The following is a 13843-nucleotide window of genomic DNA, read 5'->3' on the forward strand; positions in this document are numbered from 1 at the left end:
CAATTTCTTGATAAATATAGGCCAACCTGAAAGTTCTAACGTGTTAATCGTTGTTAATACATTTGATTCGAACTGCCCTGTTCCTGTTCAGTTGCATTGAAATTGAAAACATTCGCGTCATCAATAAAAAAAACAGAAAACAGAAAAAATACAGAAACCGTGACTAATTTACCGTGCATAATTTAGCAATTGAGTGTTACAATTAGTAAATATGCGAGTAATGCAAATGAGCATCAGTGGCCATTGTTGGATCTGGACACGATTGAAGTGGATGATGGTAGGTACTGTTAAGTAACCTAAAACATGGAATAACTGACTTTACATACTTTGAACCCACTGCCTTAGGTTCTATGTTTTCCAATTCAATTTATTAATTTTAAGTTTTTAGTCGATTACATTAAACAGTCAATTAGGTGCTCTATTGACTCAACTAACTGCCTCACATAGCTGCACTTTCTTCATCAACGAAAAAAAGCTTTCAATCTTTTATTGGAGCTGTCGGATGCGATAACGGAACTACATGGGATTAGTTTTAGCCATAAATTTTTCAAAAATAAAATGTGATCAGTTCTGTAGATAGCAGATCTAAATTATGCATATCGTCTGATTTAATTACCTTCAATTGTTGGGTACATGGAAAACATTGGACAATTGAAAGACTGAGGAAAATTTACACAACATAAGTTTCTCCCCGGGCCGAGATGTCAACGCTAAAAACGCAAAATTAACCAAGATAGGCGGTGCATGCGTTGGTTTAATGTAAGATCTACGCTTGAGGAGCTGAAAAGAAACTATTATCGTTTCTAAGCGTAGGTAGACCTTGCATAAATCGAGGAAGCTGGTTGGGGGAGGGGTAGTATGAGGAGGTATAGAGTACAAAAATGGCTATTATTGAAGCGCCAACGTTATGTAAGATCAACGATAAGAAACGCAGTCTTATGTAAGATCTGCACTCATAGACCGAAAATGTTTTAAGCTTTAAGATTGAAAACGCAAAACTATATAGGATCTACGCTTCAAAACGCTAAATTATGTAAGATCTAGGCTTATAAATCAAAATTATGTGAGATCAGCCGTAACGCGGTAAGTAACACTGACAATTTCGACATTTAAATGAAACTTTCTTTAAAAATTTGGCGTTGAATGCATGGACTTTAGCGATATGAATCCATTACTAAAAAAAATTCATTTAAACAAAATGCGATTAACTTTGTAACTTAACAAATCTAGTTATCGCTTCTCTTACACAATGTTAACAAAATTCCTTGGCTCAGGTCTAAACATTTTTCCGCTGCATTTTTTTTACGTATTTCGAAAGAGTATACACAATGATTTGAAAGTAATCCTTCATTTTGCGTCTGCGTTTAGCATTTATACTAAACTTTTCAACATTGCTATAATTTGTCCAACATAAGGTAACAATAGAGTGTTTATTATCAGACACTGAAAATTGCGTTGTCTAGAATTTGAAAGTCTGGCGTTAGGAACTTTCTCTTCCCAATAAACAAAAAGAATCTTAATATTCGTTGAAATAAAATAATAAAAGACTGTTACCTCGTTTAATGGAGAGGGTCATATCAAGCCCTTCCACCACTCTTATGATTAAAACTGGGAGGCAATAGTTTGTTTTTTCAAGGAATAAGCGAGTTTGATACCAACTTGTCTAATCTCAACTACCAAAAAACAATAATAAAAACAATACAGCCAAGTTATACTAAGAGATCAGTCCAAAACCCAAAGAACAAATAAGTAAGGGTGGCCAAAAAAATAAGATTGTCGTTGATGGTTTTACTAGCCAAGCAGAATAGTATCAATTTTTTCAAAGAACAACCATGTTCTAGTGCCCTTCAGCTATTTCAGGGTTACCAAAGAAAGTTTCATTTGTCTACTTGATAAACCCCTCATGACTACATGCGTTGGTCCTACTAGGCAAGTCAGCAGTGAGCAGGCAACCTTAACCTCGGAGTAGCATCGCTAATTCCGTTACCAATGAAGCGCAGCAATTGATGCTCTTCGAACCATTCGTCCAATGACATCGGCTGTCGAGCTTTTTCATTTTCGAATCCCAAGAGATCTTGATTTAAACCATCAACTGATTGATTACTCTATAACCAACTATTTTTTCTAGAGATTCCATGCTCTGCTTTGATTTAAATCTACACACGTATTGTGGGAAAATAGATTTTCCAAATAAACATTGAAAAGCTACCAAACCCTTTTTTCTTACCAAATTGAAAACTAGAGTCAGTCAAACATATCATCGGAAAACTTCTTCTATTTTTCTTCTGAAACTCAATCACCATGTCTATGTTACTTTTTTGGATAATCAAAGACACTTTAAACTGATGAAACGTTTATATCATTTTGAATTAGAGCTATTGTAAATTAGTTGTAATTTTGTTTAATTTCAAGATTTTTGGTTACAAAAATTGAAAGGGCCTAAAAATTAACGTTATTCAAACTCTCTTATTTTTTCCTCTGCTAAAATAATTGACTCGTCAGGCTCTGTTTAGCTTGTGAAAAAAATACCTGCAAGGGCCTTAACTTGGCTTGATTTCAAGGGTTTTTGTAGATACGTACGCGTTAAGTGGGATCTGAAAAATACGCTCCGAGAACTTTTGTCATGACTTCGTAATACTTCAATTTTTTGTGTGTGTTGAGACGTGTTGTTTAATACTTAATTAGGATCGAAGAACTGATTTTGTTTAAGTTTGTTACCTAATTACTTTGAGAAAACCATATTATTACTCTAATGTTGATCTGTGAAAAAGAAGTCTTTCTCTTCAGTTTTTTTGGAGTTGACTTACACTGTTGATCAAAAAAATATTTATAGGTTGTGGTTTTCATTTTTCTGTTTCCTTCTTTAATTCTTAAGTTAAAATTTTGCCACGTTGTTCATGAAGCCCACTTATAATTTACGAGCGTCTGCGCAACAATCAATTGGAATTAAATTGAAACCTACTTCATAAGATCAAATAGTTTTTAAATTGATCAAATAGTTTCTTCCAAAACAATGTTGAGCAAAAAGGGGGAAATAATAAGCTTCAAATTTTCAGACAATTTTTTAAAGTTAATGGCGCAGAAGTATAGAAAATCTTCGTTACAGACTATATAATGAAAAATTTTCAACACTTCGACAATGTAAATCCAGCTGCTACCCAGGCGGAAGATCTAGACGGATTATACCTCTAATAAGACAATCCCAGACTGAAATCAGCTCTGATGAGACTGTTTCGAGCCGAAACCGCCTCTTTTGTGACTCAAGACAGCTCCAAATTTTTCTGCGCTTCATTTACGCTCCAAATTATTAAATGTATCATATTAATTGTCTGAATATGAAGGAATATACTCACTTGCTAATTTACATCTTTGTTGTCGAGAAAACAAAGCTAATTTCACGTGCAGTTTCAACTGATGTTTTCCAGAACTATTTCGTTTATACGTAAATGCTTGATGTTGATGTTTGATTGATACCTATGATAAAATGCTAGTAAACATCACAGGTCACCGAAAGTCATTTATATGTAATGTAAAAGGGCGGTAATAACAGGGTATATAATTCGATCAAGATTTGTGCCTATTGCCACAGTTGTCACACATCAATTCTAATCGAATTATTTGATTACAAGATTTGTCTCTGCGATCGCATTAACCAATAGGTTATGGGCCCATAGATTTTCTGAGATAAGTAATCAGCCCTCCCTAAAATTGACACTATGCTGTTTTGTCTCTGGGCTGCATTAGAGGATTGCTGACGTCAATTGGAAAACGAACCGAACGAGAGGACAAGGAGAGACAAGACTTGTAGTCAAGCAGTTGTCAAGAGTGAGAAGGAAAGCAAGTGGGTCTGAAGCTCTGGTGTGCTCTAACTACCTTGGAGGACGAGTTTGTGTAGCTGATTAGAGGACTCTGATTGTGGAGAGGGAGCATCTAGTTAATTGTGGACTCTGTTTGTGTGGAGGAGATTGTGTAGCTGATTAGAGGACTCTGTTTGTGGAGAGGAAGCATCTGTAGCTGATTGTGGACTCTGTTTGTTTGGAGGAGATTGTGTAGCTGATTAGAGGACTCTGTTTGTGGAGAGTGAGCACCTGTAGCTGATTGTAGACTCTGTTTGTGTGGAGGAGATTGTGTAGCTGATTGGAGGACTCTGTTTGTGAAGAGGAAGCATCTGTAGCTGATTGTGGACTCTGTTTGTTTGGAGGAGATTGTGTAGCTGATTAGAGGACTCTGTTTGTGGAGAGTGAGCACCTGTAGCTGACTGTAGACTCTGTTTGTGTGGAGGAGATTGTGTAGCTGATTAGAGGACTCTGTTTGTGGAGAGGGAGCATCTGTGGCTGATCGTGGACTCTGTTTGTGTGGCGAAGCTTGTGTAGCTGAATGGGGGACTCTGTGTATGTGCCTTTGTTTGTGGAAGCGTGTGGGGTTGTTTTGTGTCAGAGTAGATGTTTGTGTAGCAGAACTTTCTACGATGACTTCTCCGGCTTACTTAGTATTGCTGAGAACAGCTCAGTTTAAACAACTGTTTTTTTACCCTCATTTCTCATTGTGCTATCCTTACTGTTCTCATAGTGCTATCTTGTTGCTTTCTCAATGTAGTAAAGCATTTTTTCGGCTAACACAACGACACACCGATTCGTCGCTTAATAAAAAGGCCAACAACAGGTAACACATTTATCTAAACGCTAAAAAGACGGCTAGGAGTTTTGCTCTAAGTCCGAATAAATTTCACCTTAAACTATAACAAACGAGCAAATTCTTACGTAGATCAGTACTAGTTTTCATTGAACCAAGTAACTCAGGTTACATAGGCTAAACTACTAAAGTTTGAGTTATAACTAAGTAAAACGGGAAAAACTATAAAAAAAGAATTTAGGACAAACAGACAGGTTAAAATTGAGTTCAGGGATGAGTTCAAAGTCATAAACAATAATTTTTAGTGGACGTGAGGATATTTCGTATATTTTGCAGAACAGTTTGAAGCTCGTATGCACTCGTTGAAATTAGGAAAAGTCTTAGCTGGCGATGCCACACATGAAGATTATATGCCTAGTGTTACAAATGGCGCATCAGAGGAACAATGAGAACAAGCTGTAGATAAAGGAAGGGAAGAGCTAGAGGAGAGGAAAAGGACATTATGGTACAAACTTGTTCAAGCATTGCATAAAAAGTCAGTTCTGTTTCTGAGACCACATAAAGGTGATGGTACTAATGCTTGGGATATACTTTGCAAAAGGTTTAAGAGTTTCGAGAGGCCGCAATCACAAAAACTAGTATAAAACTAATATCAGAATTAACTAGCCTTAAGAAGAATTTTAATGAAAGCATATTAGACTACTTAACAAGAACAGAGGAAAGGAATTACAAATTGACACTGGTGAAAAAAGGCATGAGCAAGAAAATGTTTATTTCAAAAATTATGAGGGGACCACATAAAGAATACGAGAGCTTCACGACACTCGTAAAATTTAGTAAAGAAGAGAAAGGTTTAGAAGAAATGAAGCGAGACCTTATCAACTTTGATAACGAAAATGTTCAAAAGAAAAGTGAGAGTATAGTCTACGATAACGAACGAAAATGCTTCAATTGTCAAAAGGTCGGACACATAGCTAAGGATTGTCGACTTAAGAAGGCAAAACCAGAACAAATAAGGGGGCAGCCAATAAATTGTTTTAACTGTGGTTAGCAGGGTCACATCTCCAAGTTTTGTAAGAAGCAGAAACCAGAGAAAAAATTTGTAAGCCAGAGCAGAAAGTTTAGTAATCAGTCAGGGTCTCAGAGTTTAGCTGAAGAACCAAAAGCTGATTGCGAAGAGTACTTCTCATTCTTTCAAACCACAAGTAATAATCCTGCCTGTGAACTAGTGTTAGACTCTGGAGCAACAAGTCATATGATTAAGGATGAAAGTTTATTTATTGAGATTGACAAAGAATATAGCGAGATAATAACTAACGCAAATAGTAGCACGAGTTCAATTGAAGGACGGGGGACAATTGAGATAAGAACAGAGGACTGAAAAGGGTATGAGCGGAAAATAAGATTGTCAAATGCATTACTTGTACCTGATAACTCCAAAAATTTGTTCACGGTGTCGAAACTTAGAGCGGCTGATAATGAGGTTTTGATCGGTAAGGACTTAGAAATAAGAAATAAAAACGGAACAATTTTCCCGTTTGAGGAACATGACAATCTTTTCTTTTGGAAAACAGCCAATTCAACAGGTTCAGAAAACTGTAACTTAGCCAGTGAAGACCGGTTAATTTTATTGCACAAACGTCTAGGACATATTAATATTGAAGATCTTTTGAAATTAAAGGATCATGCAATAGGACTTAAAATAAGTGAACATGACCTAGGGAATTGTAAGACATGTCAACTGAATAAGTCAAGGATGCTTCCCGTTCCGAAAGATTATGGGACAAGAGCCAAGGATGTCTTAGAAATAGTCCATACTGATATTTTAGGGCTTATCAATCGAGAAGCTGTAGATGGCCATCGATATGCAATCGGTTTCGTAGACAGCTTTAGCAGGTATCAGAAAGTGTACTTTTTAAAGACAAGGGATGATGCAATAAAAAAGGTCAGGCAATTCTTTGCAGATATAGGAAAGCCAGGAACGTTGGTGTGCGATGGTGCGGGCGAATTCAATTCGAATGAGATTAGGCAATTATGTATAAAGCAAGGCGTAAGTTTTGAGCTTTCAGCACCTTATACACCTGAAGAAAATGGTAAAGTCAAACGTAATTGGGGAACAATAACACCAATGGCGAGATGTCTAATTGAGCAATCAAGACTTGATAAAACATATTGGCCTTATGCAATAAACATGTCAAGTGACATTAAAAACTTTTGTTACCATTCGGGGATCAAAAGAACACCATTTGAAGCAATGTATGGACAAAAACCAAACTTAGAATCACTAAAAAATTTTGTTTGTACTGCTTACGTTCATATTGAGAAATAATTCCGAGGAAAAATAGATAGGACTCACAAAAAGTTATATTCTTGGGATCATCAGATAACAGCAAAACATCTTATAGGAGTAAAATATGAAAAAGGCACATTTAAAGTTAGAAAGTCCAGAAACGTAACTTTCAACGAACAGAAAATGTTCAATAACAACACATTGAGTGCAGGTGAAACACGTTTAGAACAGGAGGCAGATCTGAATCCAGTAGCATTCCTAAATGAATTAATAAATGATAATGCGATACCTAAATCAACAGAAAAAGCAATACAAGACATAAATTGTTTTGAAGCAATAAAAACAGAGTATAATTCATTAGTTCAAAACAACGTCTGGGAACATGTAGATAACCAGGAAATCAAAACTATTGGTAGTCGTTGCCATTTTGCTCTAAAGTGCGGGCCTAGCGGGGAAATAGTGAGATATAAAGCAAGATTGGTAGCTAAGGGTTTTAACCATATACCAGGCAGAGACTACAACGAGACCTATTCACCCACAACGCGCCTCTCAACTATCAGTATACTTTTAAGTTATGCACTCCGCAATGGTTCTGGGCACAAAAAAATGGACATTAAAACTGCATTCTTAAATGCTGACATTGATGAGGAGATCTTTATGCAGCAACCCGAAGGTTTTGAAAAATACAATCTGCTAAGACTTGGTTCCTAACAATAAAACGTTTTCTTGGGGGTTTGGGTTTTGCTCCATCTATTCAAGATGAGTGCCTCTTTATAAAAAAGGACAAAGAGAAATAGAGGGAATGATCTGTCTTTGGGTAGATGTTATGGTTATATTAGGAACGCGACATAACTTTTGCGAAAATTTCAAAAACAAAGTTGGTGGGAAAATCAAAATAAGTAACTTTGGTGACTTGAGTTGGTTCTTAAATATTAAAACAGAAAGGACAGAAAACAAAATAATGCTAAGTCAAGAGACTTATATAGAAAAACTAATAGAGAAGTATAAAATGAGTGACTGTAGGACACTGGAAACACCTCTAGATGTTAGTTCAAAGCTTTCAAAACTTGATTCATCAGAAATAGGAAGCAAAGAATATCAAGAAATGCAGTCTCGTGGTTATAGGGGAATAGTAGGATGTTTAAATTATTTAGCATTGACTACCAGACCTGATATTGCACATACGGCTAATATTTTGAGTTCGTTTGTAGAAAATCCGGGGAACAAGCATTGGAACGCCGCAAAAGCATGTCTATGCTACTTGAAGGGTAAAAAATCCAAAAAATTTATTTATAGGAAGTGTGATAAATTAGATCTAAAAGGTTTTTCGGATTCGGACTGGGCTGGTAACTTAGGTAGCAGAAAAAGTACAAGTGTTTATTATTTCAAGCTTGACAATAGTTCAGGAGCAATAAGCTGGGCTAGTAAATTGCAAAAATGCGTGTCGACCTTCACAGCTGAAGCTGAACTCAATGCAGTAGTAGAGGCAAGTAAAGAGGCGGTACACTTAGCAAACCTTTTGAAGGAAATGAATATAGATGTTGAGCAACCTTTACAAGTGTTTGTAGATAATCAAGCATGTATTGCTCTTAGTAAGAATTCCATGAACCACGGCAAGACTAAGCACTTTGCGTTGAAGGTGCACTTCATTCGGAACTTAGCCGAGACTAGACTGTTACAGCTCAACTAATTGCCTACCGATTGCATGCCCGCAGTCACCCTAACAAAAAATTTGGGGAAAACAAAATTTTCACTTTTCCGTGATGTTCTCTTAGGTTCAAACACTTAGTATGGTAGGAGGGCTATTAAATGTATAATAATAATTGTCTGAATATGAAGGAATATACTCACTTGCTGATTTACATCTTTGTTGTCGAGAAAACAATGCTAATTTCACGTGCAGTTTATACTGATGTTTTCCAGAACTATTTCGTTTTATACGTGAATACTCGATGTTGACGTTTGATTGATACCTATGATAAAATGCTAGTAAACATCACAGGTCACCGAAAGTCATTTATATGTAATGTAAAAGGGCGGTAATAACAGGGTATATAATTCGATCAAGATTTGTGCCTATTGCCACAGTTGTCACACATCAATTCTAATTGAATTATTTGATTAAAAGATTTGTCTCTGCGTTCCCATTAACCAATACAAAGAACCTCAGCCTCAAGTGCAATTAAAGTCCGATACTGATCGGACACATATGTTTTCGTCCTTGATGAGACCATCCTTTGCTCGAAATACTCTCTGATCACACTCTTCTGCGCTCGAAATTGATCTGATGAAAGCAACCAGCGCCCGCACTGGTTCTTGAGTTTATTTTGCGCTCGAAGTTTTCTTTGATCCCAGCATCCTGCGTTCAAAACTGTCTCTCATCAAACTATCTTGTTCGAGATAGTCTGATTAGAGAATTGTTCAGTGTGCGAGACTTTTCCAGTTTTAGAATTATCTATATATTTCGTAAAGATTTAAATTTTCTTCAAAACATTGATGCAAGTTGTAAATTAAGTTAAAACACGTTTTGCCTGAAAAAACCTTATAAACTTTATAATTTTGCACTTTTTGTATGTCATTGTAGCAAGATGTGTGCTCAGTGACTGATGGCTGGCAGATTTGCGTTATAACGCTTTTTCCACGTTTGTTATACTTCGTTTTGAAGGCATGATTTCGCGATTCAGATTAGAACCAATTGATTTTCGGAGACTCTCGCTGATCCGACCGACAATTCTGCCTAATTGTCTTTTGGTAGAGCCGTCAACTTTCAATTAATTTTTAATCAAAAATAATAAACTTAAAAGTTTTTTTGGGCTCCCATTAGGCAAATGTGTGCTCAAACTGAATCTGACTAGACCCAATCTGAATCTGATTAGACCCAATCTGAATCTGACTAGACCCAATCTGAATCTGATTAGACCCAATCTGAATCTGACTAGACCCAATCTGAATCTGACTAGACCCAATCTGAATCTGATTAGACCCAATCTGAATCTGACTAGACCCAATCTGAATCTGATTAGACCCAATCTGAATCTGACTAGACCCAATCTGAAACTGACTAGACCCAATCTGAATCTGATTAGACCCACTCTGAATCTGACCAGACCCAATCTGAATCTGATTAGACCCAATCTGAATCTGACTAGACCCAATCTGAATCTGACTAGAACCAATCTGAATCCGATTAGACCCAATCTGAATCTGATTAGACCCAATCTAAATCTGACTAGACCCAATCTGAATCTGATTAGACCCAATCTGAATCTGACTAGACCCAATCTGAATCTGATTAGACCCAATCTGAATCTGACCAGACCCAATCTGAATCTGACTAGACCCAATCTGAATCTGATTAGACCCAATCTGAATCTGATTAGACCCAATCTGAATCTGATTAGACCCAATCTGAATCTGATTAGACCCAATCTGAATCTGACTAGACCCAATCTGAATCTGATTAGACCCAATCTGAATCTGACTAGACCCAATCTGAATCTGATTAGACCCAATCTGAATCTGACTAGACCCAATCTGAATCTGATTGGACCCAATCTGAATCTGACTAGACCCAATCTGAATCTGACTAGACCCAATCTGAATCTGATTAGACCCATTTTGAATCTGATTAGACCCAATCTGAATCTGACTAGACCCAATCTGAATCTGATTAGACCCAATCTGAATCTGATTAGACCCAATCTGAATCTGACTAGACCCAATCTGAATCTGACTAGACCCAATCTGAATCTGATTAGACCCAATCTGAATCTCACTAGACCCAATCTGAATCTGATTAGACCCAATCTGAATCTGACTAGACCCAATCTGAATCTGACTAGACCCAATCTGAATCTGATTAGACCCAATCTGAATCTGACTAGACCCAATCTGAATCTGATTAGACCCAATCTGAATCTGACTAGACCCAATCTGAAACTGACTAGACCCAATCTGAATCTGATTAGACCCACTCTGAATCTGACCAGACCCAATCTGAATCTGATTAGACCCAATCTGAATCTGACTAGACCCAATCTGAATCTGACTAGACCCAATCTGAATCCGATTAGACCCAATCTGAATCTGATTAGACCCAATCTAAATCTGACTAGACCCAATCTGAATCTGATTAGACCCAATCTGAATCTGACTAGACCCAATCTGAATCTGATTAGACCCAATCTGAATCTGACCAGACCCAATCTGAATCTGACTAGACCCAATCTGAATCTGATTAGACCCAATCCGAATCTGATTAGACCCAATCTGAATCTGATTAGACCCAATCTGAATCTGATTAGACCCAATCTGAATCTGACTAGACCCAATCTGAATCTGATTAGACCCAATCTGAATCTGACTAGACCCAATCTGAATCTGATTAGACCCAATCTGAATCTGACTAGACCCAATCTGAATCTGATTAGACCCAATCTGAATCTGATTAGACCCAATCTGAATCTGATTAGACCCAATCTGAATCTGATTAGACCCAATCTGAATCTGATTAGACCCAATCTGAATCTGACTAGACCCAATCTGAATCTGATTAGACCCAATCTGAATCTGACTAGACCCAATCTGAATCTGATTAGACCCAATCTGAATCTGACTAGGCCCAATCTGAATCTGACTAGACCCAAACTGAATCTGACTAGACCCAATCTGAATCTGATTAGACCCAATCTGAATCTGATTAGACCCAATCTGAATCTGACTAGACCCAATCTGAATCTGATTAGACCCAATCTGAATCTGACTAGACCCAATCTGAATCTGACTAGACCCAATCTGAATCTGACTAGACCCAATCTGAATCTGATTAGACCCAATCTGAATCTGATTAGACCCAATCTGAATCTGACTAGACCCAATCTGAATCTGATTAGACCCAATCTGAATCTGATTAGACCCAATCTGAATCTGATTAGACCCAATCTGAATCTGACTAGACCCAATCTGAATCTGATTAGACCCAATCTGAATCTGATTAGACCCAATCTGAATCTGACTAGACCCAATCTTGATCTGATTAGACCCAATCTGAATCTGATTAGACCCAATCTGAATCTGACTAGACCCAATCTGAATCTGATTAGACCCAATCTGAATCTGACTAGACCCAATCTGAATCTGATTGGACCCAATCTGAATCTGACTAGACCCAATCTGAATCTGACTAGACCCAATCTGAATCTGATTAGACCCATTTTGAATCTGATTAGACCCAATCTGAATCTGACTAGACCCAATCTGAATCTGATTAGACCCAATCTGAATCTGATTAGACCCAATCTGAATCTGACTAGACCCAATCTGAATCTGACTAGACCCAATCTGAATCTGATTAGACCCAATCTGAATCTGATTAGACCCAATCTGAATCTGACTAGACCCAATCTGAATCTGATTAGACCCAATCTGAATCTGATTAGACCCAATCTGAATCTGATTAGACCCAATCTGAATCTGACTAGACCCAATCTGAATCTGATTAGACCCAATCTGAATCTGATTAGACCCAATCTGAATCTGACTAGCCCCAATCTGGATCTGATTAGACCCAATCTGAATCTGATTAGACCCAATCTGAATCTGATTAGACCCAATCTGAATCTGACTAGACCCAATCTGGATCTGATTAGACCCAATCTGAATCTGACTAGACCCAATCTGAATCTGATTAGACCCAATCTGAATCTGACTAGACCCAATCTGAATCTGATTGGACCCAATCTGAATCTGACTAGACCCAATCTGAATCTGACTAGACCCAATCTGAATCTGATTAGACCCAATCTGAATCTGATTAGACCCAATCTGAATCTGACTAGACCCAATCTGAATCTGATTAGACCCAATCTGAATCTGATTAGACCCAATCTGAATCTGACTAGACCCAATCTGGATCTGATTAGACCCAATCTGAATCTGATTAGACCCAATCTGAATCTGACTAGACCCAATCCGAATCTGATTAGAACCAATCTGAATCTGACTAGACCCAATCCGAATCTGATTGGACCCAATCTGAATCTGACTAGACCCAATCTGAATCTGACTAGACCCAATCTGAATCTGATTAGACCCATTTTGAATCTGATTAGACCCAATCTGAATCTGACTAGACCCAATCTGAATCTGATTAGACCCAATCTGAATCTGATTAGACCCAATCTGAATCTGATTAGACCCAATCTGAATCTGATTAGACCCAATCTGAATCTGACTAGACCCAATCTGAATCTGATTAGACCCAATCTGAATCTGACTAGACCCAATCTGAATCTGACTAGACCCAATCTGAATCTGACTAGACCCAATCTGAATCTGATTAGACCCAATCTGAATCTGATTAGAACCAATCTGAATCTGACTAGACCCAATCTGAATCTGATTAGACCCAATCTGAATCTGATTAGACCCAATCTGAATCTGATTAGACCCAATCTGAATCTGACTAGACCCAATTTGAATCTGATTAGACCCAATCTGAATCTGATTAGACCCAATCTGAATCTGACTAGACCCAATCTGAATCTGATTAGACCCAATCTGAATCTGACTAGACCCAATCTGAATCTGATTAGACCCAATCTGAATCTGACTAGACCCAATCTGAATCTGATTAGACCCAATCTGAATCTGACTAGACCCAATCTGAATCTGATTAGACCCAATCTGAATCTGACTAGACCCAATCTGAATCTGACTAGACCCAATCTGAATCTGATTAGACCCAATCTGAATCTGATTAGACCCAATCTGAATCTGACTAGACCCAATCTGAATCTGATTAGACCCAATCTGAATCTGATTAGACCCAATCTGAATCTGATTAGACCCAATCTGAATCTGACTAGACTCAATCTGAATCTGATTAGACCCAATCTGAATCTGATTAGACCCAATCGGAAT

General features: G+C 37.5%; 1 protein-coding gene across 1 annotated transcript in view; it reads left to right on the forward strand.

The window, feature by feature from the left end:
• The first annotated feature begins 207 nt into the window (after positions 1-207).
• The window catches only part of LOC142342323 (uncharacterized), a 45571-nt gene continuing 31935 nt past the window's right edge, over positions 208-13843 (forward strand). Inside the window, exon 1 of the mRNA XM_075393621.1 lies at positions 208-277. The gene's annotated coding sequence lies outside the window, so the exon portion shown is untranslated. The remainder of the gene's footprint in view (positions 278-13843) is intronic.

This window comes from Convolutriloba macropyga, chromosome 7 (genome assembly GCF_964194025.1).
Source record: "Convolutriloba macropyga chromosome 7, txConMacr16.3, whole genome shotgun sequence".
Taxonomy (NCBI): domain Eukaryota; kingdom Metazoa; phylum Xenacoelomorpha; order Acoela; family Convolutidae; genus Convolutriloba; species Convolutriloba macropyga.